General features: G+C 47.9%; 1 protein-coding gene across 3 annotated transcripts in view; it reads left to right on the plus strand.

Moving 5' to 3' along the window:
* ATF7IP2 (activating transcription factor 7 interacting protein 2) overlaps positions 1–25,125 on the plus strand; it is a 168,021-nt gene that overhangs the window by 1,675 nt on the left and 141,221 nt on the right. For all 3 annotated transcript variants that reach the window (XM_055099479.2, XM_055099483.2, XM_055099482.2), the window contains exons 1-2: positions 1–3,235; positions 19,476–19,631. The exon at positions 1–3,235 is cut by the window's left edge and continues 1,675 nt beyond it. The gene's annotated coding sequence lies outside the window, so the exon portion shown is untranslated. The remainder of the gene's footprint in view (positions 3,236–19,475; positions 19,632–25,125) is intronic.

A 25,125-nucleotide genomic window follows, 5' to 3' on the forward strand; every position in this document is an offset into this window, starting at 1 on the left:
TCAGCCACCCTCCACCAGGCCCTAAGATGCCTAACCTTTCTCCTGACCCGCTCAACTGCTCTTTTACCTTATCTTATGTATACAGTCACGGAGCACCAATGAGAATCACAAAAATGTAACCCTTGCTTCTCTCCCCTCTTCTCCTACCTTCTGTGCCACACACATCCTCCTGTTTGAAAATGTGTATATACTGTGCCTTGCACAACCTACATTGGGACAGATTCTTGGTCTATATTGAGTATGTGTTCCCAGGCTTCAGTCCTCCAACTTGACTCAGAGTAAATCTAACCGTGATTTCTCTAAGTGCTAGCGCTTGTAATTTCACTTTTTGGTTGGCAGGGTCACAGATTTTTTTCTCTCCTCCCTAAAGCTCTTCCCCTGGTCCACCCATCTTTTTTTACCTGCAGGTATATTTGCACAGAGAAACCAGAACTAACAAAAATCTACAGTTATGACCATTATCAATACCCAGTTTCGGAAAGTTTCTGTGGAAACTCCCTATGATCAGACAAAAATATTGGCCTGTGCATAGGAATTCAGTAGTGGCCATTTCAAAAGCAAAGTCTATAGAAAGATGTTAAAATGAAAATAAATACACTAGCAAAAAAAAAAAAAAAAAAAAAAACCCAGCTCAGCCAGGCGAGGTGGCTCATGCCTATAATCCCAGCACTTCGGGAGGCTGAGGCAGGAGGATCACCTGAAGTCAGGAGTTCGAGACCAGCCTAGCCAACATGGTGAAATCCCGTCTCTACTAAAAATACAAAAATTAGCCAGGCATGGTGGTGTGTGCCTGTAATCCCAGCTACTTGGGAGGCTGAGGCAGAAGAATTACTTGAACCCAGGAGGCGGAGCTTGCAATGAGCCAAGATCGTGCCATTTGCACTCCAGCCTGGCAACAAGAATGAAACTCCATCTCAAAAAAAAGAAAGAAAAGGAAAAAAAAAGAAATAGGCCGAATTGCAAATACAACAAAGACAAGTGGAAATTTATAGCCCAGAAACAGGGTAGGGATCCATGAGTGGAAAATTACCGAAAGGAAACATCAGTGGTAAGAGAAGAGGATTCTGGCGAAATGGACCTAACAGGACTCTTGCTGCAGGTAAGCCAGGGTGATCTGGAATGTGATCAGATATCCAGGGTTGAGGATTCTGGCTAAACTGACTTAGCAGGATTCTTGCTAAAATTGGGCGATACAAAAAAAAAAAAAAAAAAACACCATAGAAGTCCAAGAGTTGAGACCTAACTGGGAAGAGGATTTCGATGAATCTCCCTAAAGCTTGGTCAAGGGGAGGCTCTTTGTCAATCCTTAAGACAACTACTCTAGCCAACCACAGTGGCTCATGCCTGTAATCTCAGCACTTAAGGAGGTCGAGGCGGGTGGATCATTTGAGGTCAGTGGTTTGAGACCAGCCTGGCCAACATGGTGAAACCCCATCTCTACTAAAAATACAAAAGTTAGCTGGATATAAAAGTGTTATTCTCTTTTATAAATGAGAACATTGAGGGGTACAGAGGGCTACTAGCTGTGGCATTCAGTATACCATACTTAGCCAGGAGATTTTATGGAGGGAATGGTGGGTGTAGGTCAATCTGCCATACATGCAGCCACTTCTTCTCAATCAGTGGTCACTTAATCCTCTCCTTGTACCTCAACTTCATTTAGAGGATAATTAACTACCGTAGGAGTGAAAAGGTAATAAGTTATCCTCACCCATCACAAGGGTCATTGCCAACACTCCTACAACAAAAGACAGATTAATAAGAGAAAAACATAACAAATGAATTTAACAAAATTTTGCATGACACGAGAGCCTTCAGAAACAAAGACCCAGAGGAAACTGTATTTTTATGCTGAGATTCACTGGAAAATGAACAGTTGTGTACAAAGATGATTTGACAAGAAGAGTATGATCTACTGTTAATAAACTGGGGGTGGTGCAGGGCCTCTGGGCATAGAGCAGGATCTCTCTGGAATTGTCACCAGAAAGGGGTTCCTTTCCAGACCCCAAGAGAGGGTTCTTGGATTTCACTCAAGAAAGAATTTAGGGCGAGTCCATAGAGTAAAGTGAAAGCAAGTTTACTGGAAAATTTAAAAAAATAAACAAATGGTCCAGGCATGGTGGTTCATGCCTGTAATCCCAGAACTTTGGGAGGCTAAGGCAGGTGGATCACCTGAGGCTGGGAGTTGGAGACCAGCCTGACCCACATGGAGAAACCCCGTCTCTACTAAAAATACAAAAATTGGCCAGGTGTGGCTCTGGGTGCCTGTAATCCCAGCTACTCAGGAGGCTGAGGCAGGAGAATCACTTGAACCCAGGAGGCGGAGGTTGTGGTGAGCCGAGATCACGCCATTGTATTCCAGCCTAGGCGACAGAGTGAGACTCCATCTCAAAAAATAAAAATAATAAATAAAAGAATAGCTATTATTCCATAAGCAGAGCAGCCCCAAGGGCTGCTGGTTGCCCATTTTTGTGGTTATTTCTTGATGATATGCTAAACAAGGGGTGGATTATTCATGCTTCCCCTTTTTAGACCATATAGGGTAACTTCCTGACGTTGCCATGGCATTTATAAACTGTCATGGTGCCGGTGGGAGCATAGCGATGAGGACACCCAGAGGTCACTCTCATCGCCATCTCGGTTTTGGGTTTTAGCCAGCTTCTTTACTGGAAGCTATTTTATCAGCAAGGTCTTTATGACCTGTATCTGGTGCCAACCTCCTATCTCATCCTGTGACTAAGAATGCCTTAGCCTCCTGCAAAAGCCGCCCAGTAAGTCTCAGCCTCATTTTACCCAGTTCCTATTTAAGATGGAGTTGCTGTGGTTCAAGTGCCTCTGACAGAATGAGGATCTTAGGTTCTACTTTCAGGCAAGGTAATGTAACTGTGTAACAGATTCTCCTTGCCCACTGCCTCGACAGAGCCAATTTAAACTGATGCATTAAGACAGGGGAATTGCAATAAAGAAAGAGTTTAATTCACACTGAGCCAGCTGTACGAGAGACCAGAGTTTTAATATTACTCAAATCAGTCTGCCCAGAAACTCAGGGATTGGGGTTTTTAAGGATAATTGGATGGGTGGACATTTGGAAGGTGGAGAGTGCTGATTGGTTAGGTCAGAGATGAAGTCATAGGGAGTGGAAGCTGTCCTTTTGCGCTGAGTCAGTTACTGGGTAGGGGCCACTAGACCAGATGAGCCAGTCTATCGATCTGGGTGGTACCAGCTGATCCATCAGGTACAGGGTCTGCAAAATATATCAAACACTGATCTTACGTTTTATGATAGTGATGTTACACCCAGGAGCAATTTGGAGAGGTTCAGAATCTTGCACCCTCTAGCTACATGACCCCTAAACCATAATTTCTAATCTTGTGGCTAGTTTGTTGGTCCTGCAAAGGCAGTCTAGTCCCCAGGCCGGAAGGGGGTTTGTTTTGGGAAAAGGCTGTTATCATCTTTGTTTCTAAGTTAAACTATAAATTAAGTTTCTCCCATAGTTTAGCCTATGCCCAGGAATGAACAAGGACAGCTTGGAGGAGAGAACCAAGATGGAGTCGGTTGGGTCAGATCTCTTTCACTGTTATAATTTTCTCAGTTATAATTTTTGCAAAGGCACTTGCAATCGGCCAGAGAATTCCTTTATGGCCGGCTCTCACACTGAAAGGTAGGGGAGGGTCAGAGCGGCTTTCTTGCTTCTGAGGCTATTTCAGTTGCCAAGATGCCACATATCAGAGTATCATGTTCTGAGAACCAACAGGAGTAACCTTCAAGGCCTCTCAAGGTGAAACTCACATATTCTTTGTTTTGTTTTGAAACAGGGTCTCGCTCTGTCACCCAGGCTGGAGTGCAGTTGCATAATTATAGCTCACTGCAACCTCCAACTCCTGGGCTCAATCGATCCTCCCGTCTCAGCCTCCCAAGTAGCTGAAACTACAGGCATGTGCCACCACACCCAGCTAATTTTTTTTATCTTTATTTTTATTTTTTGAGTTAGAATTTCACTCTGTCACTCAGGCTAGAGCGCAGTGGTGCAATATTGGCTCACTGCAGCCTCTGCCTCCCGCGTTCAAGCGGTTCTCCTGCCTCAGCCTCCCAAGTAGCTGGGACTACAGGCGTGCACCACCTCACCCAGCTGATTTTTTTATTTTTAGGAGGGACAGGGTTTCACCATGTAGGCCAGGCTGGTCTCAAACTCCTGACCTCGAGTGATCCACCTGCTTCAGCCTCCCAACGTGCTGGGATTACAGGCATGAGCCACCACACCCGGCCACCCACCTAATTTTTAATTTTTTTGTAGACAACGCCTTGCTGTGTTGCCCAGGGTAGTCTCAAATTCCTGGGCTTAAGGATCCTCCTGCCTTGCCCTCCCAAAGTGCTAGGATTGTAGGTGTGAACCACCATGCCCAGCCAGAGCCCACATATTCTTCTTTGCCTGTATTCCAAGTGAAGAGCATCAGGACATGCTACCCTAAAATATGCCACTTTGACATAAGAATTATTTTGAGCTGAAGGCATTTTATTTTCTAAAATCCCTAAAATAAGTCAAAGAAACTCAATTGTCATAAATCCCCTTCCCAGGAATAATTCTACTCTTCTCAGAGAGGAGTCGCCAGCACACCCAAGCACTCATTGTCACAAGACCGTCATATCTCCTGTCTGTTCTCATAAGGGCCCAATTCATCTTTCCAAAAAGTCATTTGCTTTTCCATAAATGCCCTTTCACTGCCCCCTCCCACCTGTCCTCTGCTAAGTTAGGTATTATAGAGCCCCCAATTTTTATGTATTAGTTATTATTATTATTATATTTTTGAGACAAAGTTTCACTCTTGTTTCCCAGGCTGGAGTGCAATGGTGTGATCTCAGCTTTTTGCAACCTCTGCCTCCTGAGTTCAACCGATTCTCTTGCCTCAGCCTCCCGAGTAGCTGGGATTACAGGCGCCCGCCACTAGGCCCTGCTAATTTTTGTATTTTTAGTAGAGACGGGGTTTCACCATGTTGGCCAGGCTGGTCTCAAACTCCTGACCTCAGGTGATCCACCCTCCTCGGCCTCCCAAAGTGCTAGGATTACAGGCATGAGCCACCATGCCCAGCCTATTATTATTTTTTTGAGACAGGGTCTCATTCTGTCCCCCAGGGTAGAGTGCAGTGGTGCAATCATGACTCACTGCAGCTTCAACCTGGCCTAGAGCCCAGATTCTAACCACTCCTTTTGTCAGAGGCCTTCAAACCAGCATGCCTCCATCTTGAGTGAGGGCTAGGAAAATGAGGCTGGGACTTACGGGGCTGCATTCCCAGAAAGGTATTCCTAGCCTCTAGATGTTTACAGTTAAGGGAACAGATTGATAGTGTTTACCGAACAGACTCAGACTTGGGAGTGTCCAGATATCCCGATATGTGGAGAACAAAGGCATCCCTAATTTTGGTTTAAAGATAATAGGCCTGGCATGGTGGCTCACACCTGTAATCCCAGCACTTTGGAAGGCTGAGGTGGGCAGATCACCTGAGGTTAGGAGTTCCAGACCAGCCTGGCCAACATGGTGAAACCCCATCTCTATTGAAAATACAAAAATTAGCTGGGCATGGTGGTACACACCTGTACTCCTGATTACTCGGGAGACTGAGGTAGGAGAATCGCTTGAATCTGGGAGGCAGAGATTGCAGGGAGCTGAGATAGCACCACTGCAATCCAGCTTGGGTGACAGAGCAAGATTCTTTTTTTTTTTTTTTTTTGAGACAGAGTCTCACTCTGTTGCCCAAGCTGGAGTGCAGTGGCCCCATCTCGGCTCCACCTCCTGGGTTCATGCCATTCTCCTGCCTCAGCCTCCTGAGTAGCTGGGACTACAGGTGCCCACCACCACGCCCAGCTAATTTTTTTAGTAGAAACGAAGTTTCACCACGTTAGCCAGGATGATCTCGATCTCCTGACCTCGTGATCCTCCTGCCTCGGCCTCCCAAAGTGCTGGGATTACAGGCATGAGCCACTGCGCCCGGCCGCAAGACTCTTATCTCAAAAAGAAAATAATAAAAATAGGCCGGGCATGGTGGTTCACGCCTGTAATCCCAGCACTTTGGGAGGCCAAGCTGGGCAGATAACCTGAGGCCTGGAGTTTGAGACCAGCCTGACCAACATGGAGAAACCCCATCTCTACTAAAAATACAAAATTAGCCAGGCATGGTGGTGCATGCCTGTAATCCCAGCTACTCAGGAGGCTGAGGCAGGAGAATCGCTTGAACCTGGGAGGTGGAGGTTGCAGTGAACCGAGACTGCATCATTGCACTCCAGCCTGGGCGACAGAGTGGAACTCCGTTCAAAGAATAAAAAAAAAAGCAAAAAAAGCCCCAGAACTTGTGACATTAACCTGTGCTTGCAGCTGTGCTTGCTTACAGAAATGAAGGCCGGATGTCAGTAACCACAAACGAGCCACCGGATAAGAACTGTGGCTCCCAAGTCTGAGTCTGTTTAGTAAACACTACCATCCTGCTACCCGGACCTGAATCCTCGCTTTTTCTCTGTATGAAAATCTTCACCTGGGATGGGGAGAAATGTGCTTTGCTAGGCATATATAGTGCCAGTGGAAAAGAAAGAAGGAGACTGTGCATGCTCCAGTTCTCCCTGGAAGGTCCCACCTTTTTCCATAAATCACCACCCCCCAGTCTCCACCTACATGTTCTAAGAGACCTTAAAAACCCCCCTTCACCATACCCTCAGGGAGAAGGTGCTTTGAGCATGTGCTCTACTTCTCCATTTCTTTTCTTTTCTTTTCTTTTCTTTTTTTTTTTTTTTTTGAGACAGAGTTTTGCTCTGTCGCCCAGGCTGGAGTGCACTGGTGCAATCTCGCCTCACTGCAACCTCCGTCTCGCGGGTTCAAGCAATTCTCCTGCCTCAGCCTCCCAAGTAGCTGGGATTACAGGCACCCACCACCACGCCCAGCTAATTTTTTTTATTTTCTGTACAGATGGGATTTCACCATGTTGGCCAGGCTGGTCTCGAACTCCTGACTTCAGGTAATCCACCTGCCTCAACTTCCCAAAGTACTGGGATTACAGGTGTGAGCCACCACGCCCGGCCTGAAATTTTTTTTTTTTATCAACATGGAACTCCAAAAGTTGAAACCTACTGGTCAAAGAGTTTAGGAGAACCTGAGTAGAGTTTGGTGAAGAAGAGAATCTCTGTCACAGGTCATTGAGTGTTTGAATAGAGCATTGTTCTACGCTTGACATCGGGGACTCTATCTTGGGCTACTGACCCCATACTGAACTAATGATGAACTTTTTTTTTTTTTTTTTTTTTTTTTTTTTGAGACAGAGTCTCTGTCTCCCACGCTGGAGTGCAGTGGCACAACTATGGCTCGGTGGCTCACTGCAGCCTCAACCTCCCAGGTTTATGCAATCCTCCTGTCTCAAACTCCTGAGTAGCTGGAACGACAGGTGTGCACCACCACACCCAGCTAATATTTTTGTATTTTTTGTAGAGACAGAGTTTCACCATGTTGCCCAGGCTGGTCTTGAACTCCTGGGCTAATCTGCCTGCCTCAGTCTCCCAAAGTACTAGGATTTTAGGTGTGAGCCACTGTGCCTAGATTGGGTGGTGAACTTTGAGACCCACGAAGAACTGTGAAAAACAGTTCTCTCACAAACAACCATGCTCTCAACAATATACAATACAAGGAATCTGGTCCTAATCTTTAGGGACACTCTGTGTAGTTTTTTCCTAACTGACCCAAATGTACCCTTCCACTAATGACTAACGACTTCTTTGTTTAATCCATCAATAAAATAATCTGGTAATTTATGTCATCTGAAAAATTTGCTATAAGCCTTTCTTGCCCCTCTTGGGTGGCGGTCTCTGGGGCCTGGTTGCAACCCCCATTCCTGAATAAATGCTTATTTGCCTCTGACCTGTTGATTCCTTTTTCTTTCTTTCTTTCTTTCTTTTCTTTCTTTCTTTCTTTTTTTTTTGTGATAGTCTGGACAAAATCTGAACAGAATTTACAGAAAAGTAGAAGAGAGAATAATTGAAGCATCTCTTATTGGGTCAGGTGCAGTGGCTCACTCCTGTACTCCCAGAACTTTAGGAGACTGAGGTGAGAGAATCACTTGAACCCAGGAGTTCAAGACCAGCCTGGACAACAGAGCAAGACCCCGTCTCTACAAAAAGTAAACAATAAATTAGCTAGGCTTGTTGTGCGTGTCTATAACCCAGCTACTCAGGAAGCTGAGGCAGAAGGAGCACTTGAGCCCAGGAGCCTGAGGCTGCAGTAAGCTATGATGGAATGACTGCACTCCAGCCTGGGCAACAGAGTGAGACTTGTCTCCAAAAAAATAAAAATTTAAAAGAAACTCTTATCTCTGGATTGCCTCCTGTACTCCTCCTTCTATGTCAGCCTTGGAGGTGCGTGTTTACAGTTCCAAGGATCAGAAAGCCCATAATTTTTTTTTTTTTTTTTTGAGACGGAGTCTCGCTCTGTGTCGCCCAGGCTGGAGGGCAGTGGTGTGATCTCAGCTCACTGCAACCTCCACCTCCCGGGTTCAAGCGATTCTCCTGCCTCAGCCTCCTGAGTAGCTGAGATTACAGGTGTGTGCCACCATGCCCAGCTAATTTTTGTATTTTTAATAGAGACAGGGTTTCACCATGTTGGTCAGGCTGGTCTCAAACTCCTGACCTTATGATCACCGGTCTCCTCAGCCTCCCAAAGTGCTGGGATTACAGGCATGAGCCACTGTGCCTGGCCTCAGAAAGCCCATGATTTTGTGCTATGAAATCAAAAGGCTGGACCTTGTAAAGGAGCCAGTGGTCACCTCCAGCTCCCCTTTAGCTCCTATGTGGGCTCTTTGGCTGGATCTAGACACCAAATTGACACCATGCAGATTAACAAAAGTATATACATTTTATTAGTTTTACCTGTACATGGGGGTCTTCACAATAGCGTGAAGTTCAAACAAGTGGCTAAAGATAGATGCTTGTATACTATTGTTATGCCCAGACCGTTTGTTCCCCAAAGAAGACCACCAGAGTCCAGAGTCAAAGCCAAGCGGCAAGGATCTTTAATACAAGTTCGAACCTGGTCCCTCCATTTCACCGCATACAAGAGGGCCCCGAACAATGCGAGTGTTTGCTTTTTTATAGCCTGAAAGTTACAGGGGAACAAAGGAATTCTTTTGGTTCCCGCTCTTTCAGTAAAACTTTGAACGGCTGTCCCCTCATCTGTCCCCTTATCGGAGACTTTCCTGGTGGTGTTTGTACTGGGCTTGTTTGTTTTGAGCCCGGGGGAAGTTTAAGAGATATATGGTGATATGTGGTGGGATGGGAGGATGGGATGTGTTTGTACTGGGCTTGTTTGTTTTGAGCCCGGGGCTGAGGAATACGCCCGGCTCTTTTCATTCCCCCCCTTTCTTTTCAGGTATTTTTTTAGAGCCAATCTTGGGTCTTATAAGTCTGATTCTGTTTCAGCGTTTACAGGTTGGTATTGGGCTCTGAGGACCATGAGTTGTACAGTGTTAAACCTTTCTTTAACGAACCGCAAAATTCTGTTAACAACACAAGGTCCTACGGTAAGCAGAAATAGTAGACTCAGCAGGGGTCCAAGGAAGGGGGCGAACAGAGAAAACATAGATGAGTTCCACCATTGGTCTGCAGCTGAAGCAAACTGCCGTGTTCTTACTTCTGTGCTTAACTTGCGTAACTGTTGGACTTGGTCTTCCACGAGTCCTGATTCATTTATGTAGAAACAACAGTCTTCCTTTAGAAACATACACGTTCCCCCTTTTTCAGCAGTGAGTAGGTCTAAGGCCCTCCGGTTCTGCAAGGTTACCTGTGCTAGGGACGTGAGCTGCCGCTGGAGGGAGGCAAGGGACTCAGCTGACTCCTCCATAGCAACGGCAAATTGTTGGTACAGCTTGTTACTTTCTATGAGGGTGTGACCTAGGGCTCCCCCAGCCAGTCCGGCCGCCATGAAGGATGCGGTGAGGGAGATTCCTGCAATGAGGGGGAGAAATATGGCTCGTGCAGGTCTCGGTCTAGGGTCTGGGTGAATAACAGCACTAGTCCAGTTACCGGTATACCCTAGGAACTCGCCGGCAGTAAGTAGAGTTAACCGGGGAACTAATGTGACAGGAAGACACAGTAGGTTGGTAACAGAGGGGCTTGATAGGTTTTTAGATAATGTTCCATTACACCAGAAGAATATGTCTGACGGAGCCCTTAAGGTGATGTTAGGGGGCGTTGCAGTGATGTTGCAGAGGCTGGAATTAGTTCCTGAGAAACAGTAGGGAAACTTCTCTTGACTGGGGTTTAGGTATAGTGGCACGTTAGGGATAGGGGCATATGAGAGGTTTTGGTGGTTGTTAGCTTGGGCAGAGGTGGATGATCCCCATGGCAGGGGGACAGCGGTTAGCGGTGGACGCCCTAGAGTGGCACATAGAAAGCAGCCAGACAGGCTGTGAAGTCCTGTAAGGTTGGCAAGTTCTAATCCTTCTTGCAATAATTTTAACCAGGAAAAAGGACGTAAATCTTGTGTCAGGCGGTTTTCTTGTCGCTGGATATTTCCATGGACCAGGGGCCGTACCTGCACTAGACTCCACCACAGATAGAGGTGACTGCTAGGCCATGTGGAGGTGGAGGAGTAGTATACAGCCCCGTGTTGAGGCGTGGTCCAGCGGGAGTTCCAGGGGTCTCTAACTATCCATGTATATGAAAGGTCTCTATCTCGTCTGCGATGGAAGGGCCATCTGGGATCTATCTGTTCTTCTCCACCCCACCATTGGTATTTATGGATGTTACAATAGTTATAAGGGCAGCCGGCACTTTGGTGCCACCAATAGTGCTTACAATTGTATTCAGTCTGATCATACTCGAAGCATATTATTGGTGCCACTGGTTTGGCTACTGGGAGATCGGTAAAATTTAGTAAAATTGGGCTATTGCACCCTGAGGAGGGGCAATCTGCACTGGCCACTAATTTCCCGGGCTTATGAGGTTGCCCAGGGTGGGTTTGGTTTTCATAAAGCCAGAATCTCCAGACAAAGGGATTAGGAGCTGGCTTTATGTTTTCCCCAGCGGCCACTAGGGCGACTAATGTTAGAGTTAGACTACCTAACTGCATGTTTGCAGTGAGCTATGCTGCCGGCGCAGGGTGAGTTTTAAGGGGTTGTTCTTAGCTCTGTCCACAGTCCACATGTCCGGTGCTTCAGCCGCCGCTGCCGTGATTGGCCCCAGACGGTCGGAGGTTGGGTCCACTGGCTTGACGTGGGTGTAGTGGATCCACGACGCAATGCCTTCTACCTTCAGGGCGGTGGGTGTGGTCAGGAGTACTTGGAGTGGTCCTTTCCACCTGGGCTCTAGGGTCTCTTGTCGGTGTCGCTTAACCAGGACCCAGTCTCCCGGCTGGTACGGATGGGGTGTCGGTGGGGGACTGGTCTCATATAGCTCTCTCAGCTTGGGCCAGATTTCTTGGTGAATTTTCTGTAAGGCTTGTAAGGAAAATAAGAATTCAGAGACATTTTCTGTTTCAGACTTAAGCAGGTCATCTTTTAAGCTAGGAACCAGGGGTGGAGGTCTGCCATACATGATTTCGTAAGGGGTGAGGCCCAGTTTGTAAGGGGTATTACGGGCCCGGAACAGAGCATAGGGGAGAAGGACTACCCAATTAGCACCAGTCTCTATAGTCAATTTAGTTAAGGTCTCTTTTAAGGTCCGATTCATCCTTTCTACCTGTCCTGAACTCTGGGGCCTGTAAGCGCAATGTAGTTTCCAATTTGCCCCAAGGATGGAAGCCAAGTCCTGACTTACCTTAGCGACGAAAGCGGGCCCATTATCTGACCCTATCTGGATGGGGAAGCCATACCTGGGAAGGATATCTTCCAGAATTTTCTTTGCTACGACCTGAGCAGTTTCTCTTTTGGTTGGGAATGCTTCAGTCCACCCTGAAAAAGTATCTACAAAGACAAGTAAGTACCGGTACCCGTACTTTCCTGGCTTTATTTCAGTAAAATCTACTTCCCAGTAGATACCGGGCCTGGTTCCCCTCAGCCTTGTTCCTGTTGCAGCTTGAGATTGGGGGTATGCGTTGTTAAGCTGGCAGACTTTGCAACTTGTCACGATACTGCTGGCCGTCTCAGCTATATGTCTGATTTTGAGCTTGGAGCGTCTGATCAGGTCTATCATCCGCCGGGCCTCCAGGTGGGTGGTTCGGTGGATGTGTTCTAACACCTGTTGTCCTAATTTTTCTGGTAGGATGGTTTGGTCATTAGTATCAGTCCACCACCCATTCTGGATTTGTTTCAGGGGAAGTTTGTCAATCCACTGGAGATCTTGTTCTGAATATTCAGGGAAATATGGCAAGTCCCGGGGGCCCGGGTCAGGGAGCTGGAGTGCAAGGAGTCGGCTGGGAGCCTTCGCCACATTCCTTGCAGTTTGGTCTGTCAGAAAGTTGCCTTGAGCAGTTGGAGTAGTTAGTTTCTGATGCCCTGGGCAATGTACAATGGCTAATTTTTCTGGCCTCCATAGGGCTGTTAGCAGGGCTAGGATCTCTTGCTTGTTTTTTATCTCTTTTCCTTCAGCCGTGAGTAACCCTCGTTCCCTGTAAATGGCCCCATGTATATGCGCCGTTGCAAAAGCATATCGGCTGTCTGTATATACTGTCAGCTTTTTCCCCGCCCCTAAGGTAAGAGCTTGGGTGAGCGCTATCAGTTCGGCCTTCTGGGCCGATGTCCCCGGGGGCAGGGGTTCCGCCCAGATTACCTCAGTCTCTGAAGTTACTGCCGCTCCAGCGTACCTCTGGCCTTGATGCATGAAGCTGCTCCCATCAGTGAACCAGACGAGGTCGGCGTCAGGAAGTGGGCGGTCCTGCAGGTCTTCTCGAACTCCGTGCACCTGAGCTAGTATCTTGGTGCAGTCATGGAGTGGGGCGTCCAGGTCCGGGTTGGGCAGCAGCGAGGCAGGGTTTAAGGTCGTTGGGGGCAGGAAAATTATCCTGAGAGGATTTAGTAGTAGTCCTTTGTAGTGGATGAGCCGGGCGTTACTCATCCATCGATTAGGTGGCTGTTTGAGTACACCTTCGATGGCATGTGGAGTAACGACCCGCAATTCTTGCCCCATGACAAGTTTATGAGCATCTTGCACCATCAGAGCCGTGGCCGCAATCATTGGGAGACAAGGGGGCCACCCGGCAGCCACTGGGTCTAACTTCTTTGACAGGTAGGCAACTGGCCTCCGCCAGGGGCCTAAGTTCTGAGTTATTACCGCCTTGGCGACACCCTTATTCTCATCCACGTATAAGTGGAAGGGCTTGGTAACATCAGGTAGTCCTTGTGCAGGTGCGGAGAGTAGGGCGGTTTTAATCTGTTGGAAGGCCAACTCGGCTTCGTCTGTCCAATTAAATGGCTGTTGCCCCCGTGTTGCCTGATACAAGGTGTCGGGTGGATTGTGGCCTGGGGATGTGCAGAACAGTTTGTTTCCGGGCGTCTGTTAGCCAGCGCTGCCCTCCCTTAAGCAGGTACCCTAGATATGTTACCTCTGGCTGTAGATGCTCTTTCTGTACCACTGCTGCCAGGACCTTGGTCATTTCATTTTTTTTTTAAGTGGCCTTAAATTGCTTTTCCTCTGGAGTATCTCTGTTATTGTAAACCCGCTGGGCTATCTGAAGGAGGTCCTGAATCCACTTTCCCTCCAAGTCTTCTAATTTCTGGAGTTTTCTCTTAATATCTGGGGCTGCCTGATTTACGAAAGACATTACAATAGCTGCCTGACTTCCTGGAGCCTCTGGATCTATGGGGGTGTACTGTCTAAAAGCTTCCATTAATCTTTCTAAGTAGGTAGCTGGGCTCTCTGTCTTTCCCTGCAGAATAGAATATACTTTAGCCAAATTAGTGGGCTTGCGAGCAACTGCCCGGAGACCTGCCATTAGAGTCTGGCGATAAAGGTGTAGCCGTCCCCTACCTTCTGCCGTGTTGTAGTCCCACGCCGGCCTGGTCAGAGGAAAGGTTGCGTTTATGAGGTCGGGGTTGGCAGTCGGTTGACCGTCATCCCCCGGGACCAGCTTTCTAGCTTCTATCTGTATTCTCTCTCGCTCTTCCGTGGTGAACAAAATTCGGAGGAGCTGCTGACAATCATCCCAAGTGGGCTGGTGGGTGAACATGACACTATCTAGTAAAGCCAGTAAATCTTTGGGGTTGTCTGAAAACCGAGCACTCTGAGTTTTCCAGTTATACAGATCACTGGTGGAGAATGGCCAGTACTGGAGCCTGGGGATTCCTGTGTCATCTGGGGGTCCTATTTCCCGAAGGGGTAAAGCCACCATGGAGTCAGGCGGCTGAGGGGGGCTGGTCCGCGAAGTGCGCCCTCGCGTCCTCCCTGCCGGCCCTTCAAAGTTACTTTCCCTTTCAGCGGGCCCGTGTGTGCCGGCCGCCTCCCGTCCGCCTGCTCCCTCCCGCAGCTCAGCCAGGGGGGCTGGGGCCTGGGGCCCGGAGGGGTACGGAGGGGGTTCTGTGAACAGTGGGTCCCCGCTGTCAGGTAAAACAGGATGGGGGGGCAGTTGGTTGCTTGGATTTTAGTGGTCGAGCAACTAGTGCCTTACAGGGTTCAGAGGCCAATTGGAAAGGGGACAGCCAAGGAGGCGGGTTCTCAACAAGGTCCTGCCATATGAGGATATATGGGATATGATCTAAGTGGCCCGCACGCCCAGGTAGGAAAATCTTGGACTTTACCCTAGTGATGACAGCAAGTCGGAAGGTCCCTTTGGGCGGCCACCCCACATCAAAGGCAGGCCACTCGGAGCAACACAGAGTAATTAGCTTTCCTTTCCTGATTTCTATACCAAGATCATGGCCCCTTGCTCTAACTTCTTTGAAATTACTCGTAAGGAGAGATAGAGGAGTGCTATGGGTATTACCCATCCTGTAATAATTTGTAGTCTCTTCCTGTAAAGGAATGTGGGTTTGAATCCCTGTAAAGGAAATCTGATCTGACTTACTTATTAATGATATCTAATCGCAGGCGCACTTTGGCAGCCCTGGTCAGAGGCAGCTGCTGCCCGCCAAACCAGGGCAGTTCAGATCGCAAGCACGCACCGGAAGCCCGGGTCAGAGTCAGCTGCCTGGATCGCGGTCGCACTGGGGCAGCCCAGATTAGAGACAGCTGCTGCCCGCCCAACCGGGCAGCTCAGATGCGGCTGCTGCCCGCCAAACCGGGGCAGCTCAGATCAGAGACAGATGCTGCCCGCCAAACCGGGGCAGCTCAGATCAGAGACAGCTGCTGCCCGCCCAACCGGGCAGCTCAGATACGGCTGCTGCCCACCAAACCGGGGCAGCTCAGTTCAGAGACAGCTGCTGCCCACCCAACCGGGGCAGCTCAGATCAGAGACAGCTGCTGCCCGCCCAACCGGGCAGCTCAGATACGGCTGCTGCCCGCCAAACCGGGGCAGCTCAGATCGCAATATAAATCAGATGAGAGCCAGGGGACGTCTCCCACTGGTCTCCGCTGGCCGTCCTATAGCGCGTCCGCCAGGACTGTGCCAGCTCCAGTTTCAGACCTCGCGAGTCACAGATTCGGATTCAGAACAGACACAGACAGACAAACGGAGACGAGCCAGCTCACCTATCAGTAGATCGATCCTAGAAGATCCGTTGACCAGGGGTCTGGTGGGCTTGGGGAATCCCAGACGGGCCCCCAGATGTTATGCCCAGATCGTTTGTCCCCAAAGAAGACCACCAGAGTCCAGAGTCAAAGCCAAGTGGCAAGGATCTTTACTACACGTTCGAACCTGGTCCCTCCATTTCAGCGCATACAAGAGGGCCCCGAACAATGCGAGTGTTTGCTTTTTTATAGCCTGAAAGTTACAGGGGAACAAAGGAATTCTTTTGGTTCCCGCTCTTTCAGTAAAACTTTGAACGGCTGTCCCCTCATCTGTCCCCTTATCGGAGACTTTCCTGGTGGTGTTTGTACTGGGCTTGTTTGTTTTGAGCCCGGGGCTGAGGAATGTGCACGGCTCTTTTCACTATTTGTACACTATTTAGATTACATTTGAGAAGAAATGACAGGAAAACCTGGCTAGGGCAATAAATTTTCTAGGGGAGTTGATAGGAGATATATGGGGGTGTCAAACAGTGGAAGATAAAGGTTGTTTCATTAAGTATGTTTATTCAGGTCCATCACAGTCCCCAATTCCCAGTCTCTGGTGATAAGGGCTATTTTCTCACCCTGGTATGTGAAAGCCCTCCTCCCAGAGGAATTTTTATGGCCTGCTGCATGCACAAAGAGAGAGGTTAGTTAGCCCTTTTTAATTTTTTTTTTTAGAGCAAGGTCTTGCTCTTGCTCTGTCACCAGGCTGGAGTGCAGTGGCATGATCATAGCTCACTACAGCCTCAAACTCCTGGGCTCAAACCATCCTCTTGCCTCAGCCACTCAAGTAGCTGTGATTACAGGCATGCTCCACCAAGCCCAGATAATTATTTCATTTTTCTTTTTATAGAGATAGGGTCTTGCTATGTTGCCTAGCTGGTCTCAAATTCTTGGGCCCAACCAATCTTCCTGCTCGTGAAGAATCACATTCTTGGGCCCGAGCATGGTGACTGACACCTGTAATCCCAGCACTATGGGAGGCCAAGGCAGGCACAACACTTGGGCTCAGGACTTCAAGACCAGCCTGGCCAACATGATGAAACCCCTTCTGTACTAAAAACACAAAAATTAGCTGGATGTAGTGGTGTGTGCCTGTAATCCCAGCTACTCAGGAGGCTGAGACAGGAGAACTGCTTGAATCTAGGAGGCAGAAGTTGCAGTGAGCTGAGATCACGCCACTACACTCCAGCCTGGGCAATAGAGCAAGACTCCATCTAAAAAAAAGAATCATTTTTTTGTTTCTTGTGAAGATCCCCATGTACATGTAAAACTAATAAAATGTGGGCCGGATGGGGTGGCTCGTGCCTGTAATTCCAGCACTTTGGGAGGCTGAGGTGGGCAGATCACAAGGTCAAGAGATCGAGATCATCCTGGCCAACATGGTGAAACCCCGTCTCTACTAAAAATACAAAAATTAGCTGGGCGTGATGGCGCATACCTGTAGTCCCAGCTGCTTCGGAGGCTAAGGTAGGAGAATCGCTTGAACCAGGGAGGCGGAGGTTGCAGTGAGATGAGAGCGCACCACTGCCCTCCAGCCTGGGCGACACAGAGCGAGACTCCGTCTCAAAAAAAAAAAAAAAAAGGTGTATATTTCCTCTTGTGTGGGTGTGGTGATGCACACCTACAGACCCAGCTACTCAGGAAGCTGAAGTAGGACAAATGCTTGGGCCCAGGAGGTGAAGGCTGCAGTGAGCTGTGATTGTGCCATTGCACTCCAGCCTGGGCAACAAAATGAGACTCTATCTCAAAATAAATAAAACAAGCAAACATACCAAACAATTTCATCAATGTTTTCAACTCGAAATAATCAATATGCCAATCTAGCATATTTTTGGTTGGCACGTTCTTCACTCCTTCAACTTTTTGTGGGGCCTGTTATGTTTTTAAGGAGACACCCTGGGAGGAAGGAGGAGAAGGCCATTGCCTCCCCGCTCATTATTAAACAAAAAAAAGTTTGCTCCCCTTGTCCCTCCTCTGTCCCACTGGTGCCTCTTCTGTCAATTCTGCCAAGATTCCACCCTCAACTCCAAATCAAGAAATGCATCTGAGGCCACTATATGTGTAAAAAACCTTCCTGAAGGGCAGGAGAACTCAGGAGGGATTATACATTTCATCCATGCACTGTCAACCAACACTGGGGAGCCACAAACAAAGGGAGGGACTTTTATTTTATTTTATTTTTATTTTTTTGACACAGAGTCTCGCTTTGTCATCCAGGGTAGAGTCCAGTGGCACGATCTCAGCTTACTGAAAGCTCTGCCTCCAGGGGTTCAAGTGATTCTCCTGCCTCAGCCTCCCGAGTAGCTGGGATTACAGGCATGCGCCACCACACCCGGCTCATTTTGTATTTTTAGTGGAGACAGGGTTTCACCATGTTGGCTAGGCTGGTCTCGAACTCCTGACCCTGTGATCTGCCCATGTCGGCTTCCCAAAGTGCTGGGATGACAAGTGTGAGCCACCGTGCCCCGCCCATTTTATTTTTGAGACAGAGTCTCGATCTGTCACCCAGGCTGGAGTGCAGTGGAGTGATCTCAGCTCCATGCAATCTCTACCTCCCAGGTTCAAATGATTCTCCCACCTCAGCCTCCTGAGTAGCTGGGACTACAGGCATCCGCCATCATGCCCGGCTAATTTTTGTATTTTTGTAGAGATGGGGTTTCCCCATGTTGGCCAGGCTGGTCTGGCATTCCTGACCTCAGGTGATCCACCATCCTTGGCCTCCCAAAGTGCTGGAATTACAGGCGTGAGTCACTGCACCTGGCCCAGGAAGGCATTTTAATCAGGGTTTTTATGCATTGCAATTTGGGAGAAACAAATCTAGCAAGTAGCTAAAACGTGTTTCAGCCAGGCAAGACTAGGCAGGGGTTTCTAAAGGTTTACTGCAAGTTTACCTAAGCGGAAGACAGTAGCACAGTCTGTGATTGACACATGACCTGTCAACCTCAAAGGGAGAAGCTGAGACAATATTAATATAAAGTTTATTTGGGTCAAGGTTGAGGGCAGTAGTCCAGGACACACTTCCAACTTGCTGTGGGGCCTGCTCCAGAGGACATTAGAGAGGCTGAAGTTTTTAAAGAAAAAATAACCAATCAGGAGAGAGGGTGATTACAAACATTGTTAGGAATTCTCATGGGTTTACAGAAATAACATTGGCTAGTGATTGGCTATATATTGGTGAACTGTAGGGCATTTGGTATTTTAGGGGTACGTGGCCTTAGTTAAGTGTAGAAGCCACATAGCAAGTGGCTTCAAGAGGTGATTATTATTTGGCTGGGTGCAGTGACTCAAGCCTGTAATCCCAGCACTTTGGGAGGTTGAAGTGGGAGCATGACTTGAGCCCAGGAGTGTGAGACCAGCCTGGGCAACATAGGGGGACTATATCTCTGCTGAAAACTTTTAAAAAATTTAGCCGGACATGGTGGTGCACACCTGTAGCCCCAGCTACTCAGGGGTGAAAGCCAGAGGATTGCTTGGGCCTAAGAGTTTGAGACCAGCCTAGACAACAGAGTGAGGCCCTGTCTCTACAAAAAATTTAAAAATTAGCCATGCATGCTGGTGTGTGCTTGCAGTCCCAGCTACTCAGGAGGCTGAGATGGGAGGATCACTTGAGTCCAGGAGGGGGAGGCTGCAGTGAGATGTGACGGTGCCACTGCAGTCCAGCCTGGGCCACAGAGGCGGACCCTGTCTCTGAAAAATAAAAATAAAAAATAAGGTGATTATTAATTCAAAGGGAAGTAACCTAACTGCTGTTTCATTTCAATGCCTCTTTGGCCTGATGGCTTAAAGGGGCCTGTATTCCTTGAATACAACATTTCTTTTCTTCTTGTTTTTTTCATTTGTTTGTTTTTTCCTCCCCCTATAGGCCAGCTGACAGCTTAGAAAGGCTCTAGGCCATGATCAGCTTAAAATTCAGCACAGCTGTGTCTTCAGGCGGTTCGCGATCTGCCCCGGTGTGAGCAGTTCAAACCCAATGAAGCTGCTTCTCCAGAACGTTTGCGATCTGGCCCAGTTCAAACAGGTAAGATCCCTCTGGATCCATATATGACTGAGGGCCAACTTTTGCCCTCCTGGCTCCTTGACAGAGACCTCTGACAAATCATCTCCACGTTGGCTTTCTTTCTTTTTTTTTTTTTTTTTTGAGACGGAGTTTTGCTCGTTTCCCAGACTGGAGTGCAATGGCGCAATCTCGGCTCACCGCAACCTCCGCCTCCCAGGTTCAAGCAATTCTCCTGCCTCAGCCTCCTGAGTAGCTGGGACTACAGGCGCCCTCCACCACGCCTGGCTAATTTTATTTTATTTTTTGTATTTTTAGCAGAGACAGGGTTTCACCGTGATCTCGATCTCCTGGCCTCGTGATCCGCCCGCCTCAGTCTCACAAAGTGCTGGGATTACAAGCATGAGCCACCGCGCCCAGCACTTTTTTTTTTGTTTGTTTGTTTTTTTTTTTGAGGCAGAGTCTTGTTCTGTCATCTGGGCCAGAGTGCAGTGGCATGATATAGGCTCACTGCAACCTCTGCCTCCTGGGTCCAAGTGATTCTCCTGCCTCGGCCTCCCCAGTAGCTGGGATTACAGGCATGCACCAGCACACCTAGCTAACTTTTTATATTTTTGGTAGAGATGGGGTTTCACCACATTGGCCACGCTGGTCTCAAACTCCTGACCTCAAGTGATCCGCCCACCTCAGCCTCCCAAAGGGCTGGGATTACAGGTGTGAGCCACTGCACCTGACCCAAGTTCTTTAAGTGCACTTCCTCTTAAGTGCACTTCCAAAATTCACATCCAAAATAGTTTTAAAACTAAATTGATTTTTTTTCCCAGTGATCTCATTTGGTAGCAAAGCCTGACTTGTGACTATTTATGGTATGGAGGAGGAAAAACTTTTCCTCTACCCTTTTAGGTTCTTTTGGGTGGTGGGGGGTGTGGCGGGCTGCGAATTAAGGTGAAGAAGGCTAGATTTACACGAGAAAAACGGCTTATATGTATGCAATACAGGAGCCAACAAAAGAAGTAGCTTGCAGGCCAGGCACGGTGGCTCACGCCTGTAATCCCAGCACTTTGGGAGGCTGAGGTGGGTGAATCAGCTGAGGTCAGGAGTTCAAGGCCAGCCTGGCCAACATGGCGAAACCCCATCTCCACTAAAAATACAAAAATTAGCTGGGTTTAGTGGCACATACCTGTAATCCCAGCTACGTGGGAGGCCGTGGCAGGAAGACTGCTGCAACCCAGGAGGCAGAGGTTGCAGTGAGCCAGGATCACGCCACTGCACTCCAGCCTAGGCGACAGAGTGAGATTCCGTCAAAAAAAAAAAAAGAAGTAGCTTGCTGACCGGGTGCAGTGGCTCAAGCCTACAATCTAGAAATTTGGGAGGCTGAAGCGGGGAATTGCTTGAGCTCAGAAGTTTGAGACCAGCCCAGGCAATATGGTGAGACCCCATCTTTCCAAAAAAAAAAAAAAAATTAGCTGGGTGTGGTGGCATACACCTGCATCAACTACTGGGGAGGCTGAGGGGTGAAAGGATTGCTTGAGCCTGGGAGGTCGAGGCTGCAGTGAGCCATGATCATGCCACTGCACTCCAGTCTGGATGACAGAGTGACAATGTCTCAAAAAAAAAAAAGTAGCTTGTTCATTAAATGATTAGAGTTAAAGGCTTATACACCTAAGGGAAAAGGGAGGGGAGAGAAAAGGCTCTTATGAGAAGAACAAATAGGTTTCTTTAGGAAAGATAAATAGGATTTTAGGAGAAAAAATGAGAAGTCAAGTCTGCAGTAATGTTTGTTTATGCAGGTGCAAGTGTCTTTCTTGTTCTTGGCTATGATGCTCTCAAAGAGAGAGGGTTTATGGTAGCCTTATTTCCCAGAAGATGCTGCTTTTAGTCAAATGAAGGCAGCTCCCAGAAGGCTTCTTTCCACATCTGTTGAATCTCAAATGTCTTCAGCTTAAAATAATAAGCAAGCTAGGGCTGGCTGTCAGCTGGGAACCCAGCCAGGTCTGGGAGGGAGGGGGTTCAGTTCCTTTCCACACCAGTTCTCTGCAGGCTATACGGGCTTCCTCACAGCATGGTGGCTGGGTTCCTAAAGAGTGTCCAAGGGACAAGAAGCAAAAGCTGCCCCTGTCTAAAGGTGGGCCCAGAAGCTAGCACAGCATCAATTCTACTTCATTCTAGTGGTTGAGTCATTAAATATGAGTATCCACAGGCCTGGCGCGGTGGCTCACACCTATAATCCCAACACTTTGGGAGGCCGAGGCGGGCAGATCACGAGGTCAAGAAATCGAGACCATCTGGCCAACATGGTGAAACCCCATCTCTACCAAAAATACAAAAATTAGCTGGGCATGGTGGAATAGACCTGTAGTCCCAGCTACTCGGGAGGCTGAGGCAGGAGAATTGCTTGAACCTGGGAGGCAGAGGTTGCGGTGAGCTGAGATTGCGCCACTGTACTCCAGCCTGGGTGACCAACCGAGACTCTGTCTCAAAAAAAAAAAAAAAAGATCAGTAGTCACAGATCTTGATGGGGGCAGGGCCATAGAATTTCAGGATCTGGTTTTAAATTGCCATATGGCCCTATTCATTCTTCAAGTAGAAGTTCCAATACCATCCCTTCCAAGAAGTTTCCTACACTCTTGAAAGAGTGCATGGGACTGAGCACAGTGGCTCATAACTGTAATTGCAGCACTTAGGGAGGCTGAGGTAGGAGGATTGCTTGAGGCTGGGAGTTTGACACCAGCCTAGGGAACATGGCAAGACCCTGTCTCTACAAAAAATGAAAAGTAAAAATTAGGCTAATTTTGTACACCTGTAGTCCTAGCTACTCAGGAGGCTGAAGTGGGAGGATTGCTTGAGCCCAGGAGTTTGAGGCTGCAGTGTGCTATGATCATATTCCAGCCTGGGTGGTAGAGTGAGACCTTGTCTCTTAAAATAAAAATAAAAAAAAAATATTCTAAAAAAGTGCAAAGTGCTCCTCCTTTGTGTTTACCTGCAGTGCATAGTGTTACACACATCTTTATAAGGGACCACCTGAGTAGGATTAGTATGAGCAACAATGCTGTTTACTTGGGTGCAAGTCCGCTGAGTCTGAGAAAGGAGTCAGTGAAGGGTGGTGGGAGTGGAACTGGTATTATAGGTTTGGGGTAGGTAGAGGAAAGTTACAGTTAGGGGCAGTTTTTTTGGTCAGGGGAAGAATGTCATAAGATGCATAGTCACGAGGTAGGGGGAGGTCACAAGGCACGATATCACAAGGTCGATTGATTAGTTAGGGTAGTGCAGGAACATATCACAATGGTGGAATGTTGCAAATTTGGTTAATCAGTTAAGGCAGAACTAGCTGTTTCTTCTTCTTTAGTGGTTCTCTTGTTGCTCCAGGCTTTGTGACTCCAGGAGGCCTGTATGTGTGGGTCACAGGGATCACAATGGCTCGACCATGGTGTAGCCCATTCAGAGGAACTTACATGTAGAGAACCTTACTTTTTTAAGAATTAACTTTAAGGTGGTATTGAAGCAGAAGACATAAAAAGAAAAACAAGTTTTCCTGTACTAGGCTGACTCACTCAAAGGCCCAGCAATGGGCAGGGTTCTATTGGGACTTTGATAGCACTATCTACAGAGCCAGGGCCCAGAAGGGATGGGATCCAGAGCCTCTCCCTCCCATCCCAGAGCAGGGATGAAGAAAACAAGTTTTTCTCTTTCAGCTTCCCCCTTCAGGTTCTTCCCCCTTACCGTTGTTCCTTGTTCTGTTCTCATAATTATTTTTGCAAGTTTTGTAAGTTCCTGTTTTTCCCTTCTGTGCAGCACAGCAAGGTCACAAGATAAGTTTGAGTTCTAAAACCTATCACTGTTTGACAAACTGCCTTTGTTCTGCTTCTGTAAGCTCGCTTGCCTGCTCTACAGGTTTCGTGCCATCAAACTGGCCAACCCCATTTCAGATGCATGTATAAAAGTCAAGCCCTGTCTTTGCTCAGGGCTCAGCCTTTGGATGTTAATCCACTGGGCTGGTGCTCACCTAATAAAATCCTCATGTCCCACCCATTGGTCTCTCCTGTCCCTTGATTCCTGCAACAGTGTAACTTATTAAAAAATTCCCCTATTTTGGCTGGGCAGAGTGGCTCATGCCTGTAATCCCAGCACTTTGGGAGGCTGAGGTGAGTAGGTCACCTGGGGTCAGGAGTTTGAAACCAGCCTGGCCAACATGGTGAAACCCCATCTCTGCTAACATACAAAAATTAGCCAAGTGTGGTGGCAGGCACCTGTAATCCCAGCTACTTGGTAGGCTGAGGCACAAGAATGGTTTGAACCTGGGAGGCGGAGGTTACAGTGACCCAAGATCATGCCACTACACTCCAGACTGGGCAACAGAGCAACACTCTGTCACACACACACATAAAAAATCCCTATTTTAAAAAGTATACAGGTCAGGTGTGGTGGCTTACACCTGGAATCCCAGCACTTTGGGATGCCAAGGCAGGTGGATCACTTGAGGTCAGGAGTTCAAGACCAGACTGGCCCACATGGTAAAACCCCATCTCTACTAAAAATTACCAAAAAAATATTAGCCAGGCATGGTGGTGCATGCTTGTAGTCTCAGCTACTTGGGAGGCTGAGACAGGAGAATTGCTTGAACCTGAGAGGTAGAGGTTTCAGTGAGCTGAGATCACACCACTGCACTCCAGCCTGAGCAACAGAATGACACTCTGTCTCAAAAAAAACAAAAGTGTACCATTTTGTGGGTTTGACAAATGTGTACACCTGTGTAATAGCCACCACAATCAAGATACAGACTATTTCTATTACCCCAGAAAGTTATCTCAGGCCCTATAGGAAACGTCTTATGTCTTTTTTAAAAAATTCTTTTTTTTTAATTCTTTTTTTCACTCTTATTGCCCAGGCTGGAGTACAATGGCTCAAAGTTGACTCACCGAAACCTCCGCCTCCTGGGTTCAAGTGATCTCCTGCCTTAGCCTCCCAGGTAGCTGGGATTATAGACATGTGCCACCACACCCAGCTAATTATTTTTAGCTCTGTTGCCCAGGCTGGAGTGCAATGAAGCAATCTCAGCTCACTGCAACCTCTGCCTCCTGGGTTCAAGCGATTCTCCTGTCTCAGCCTCCTGAGTAGCTGGGATTCCAGTCACCCGCCACCACGCCCAGCTGATATTTGTATTTTTAGTAGCCATGGGGTTTCTCCATGTTGGCCAGGCTGGTCTCAAACTCCTGACCTCAGGTGATCTGCCTACCTTGGCCTCCCAAAGTGCTGGGATTATAGGCATGAGCCACCACACCCAGAGATAACATCACTATTATAGTGCCTAAGATTGTAAATGTTTTTCATACTTTTGCATTCTGACAATCAATTGACCCTACCTGGACCTGTGACTCATGACTCAACCAGTCCTGTGGCCCTCAGCCAGAGGCAGACTGAGTGCAAGAGGACTGTTTTTCATACTGCTATGATTTCATCGCCCACCAATCAACAACACCCATTCCCTAGCCCCGCTGCCCACCAAATTATCCATTAAAAC

This window comes from Pan paniscus, chromosome 18 (genome assembly GCF_029289425.2).
Source record: "Pan paniscus chromosome 18, NHGRI_mPanPan1-v2.0_pri, whole genome shotgun sequence".
NCBI lineage: Eukaryota > Metazoa > Chordata > Mammalia > Primates > Hominidae > Pan > Pan paniscus.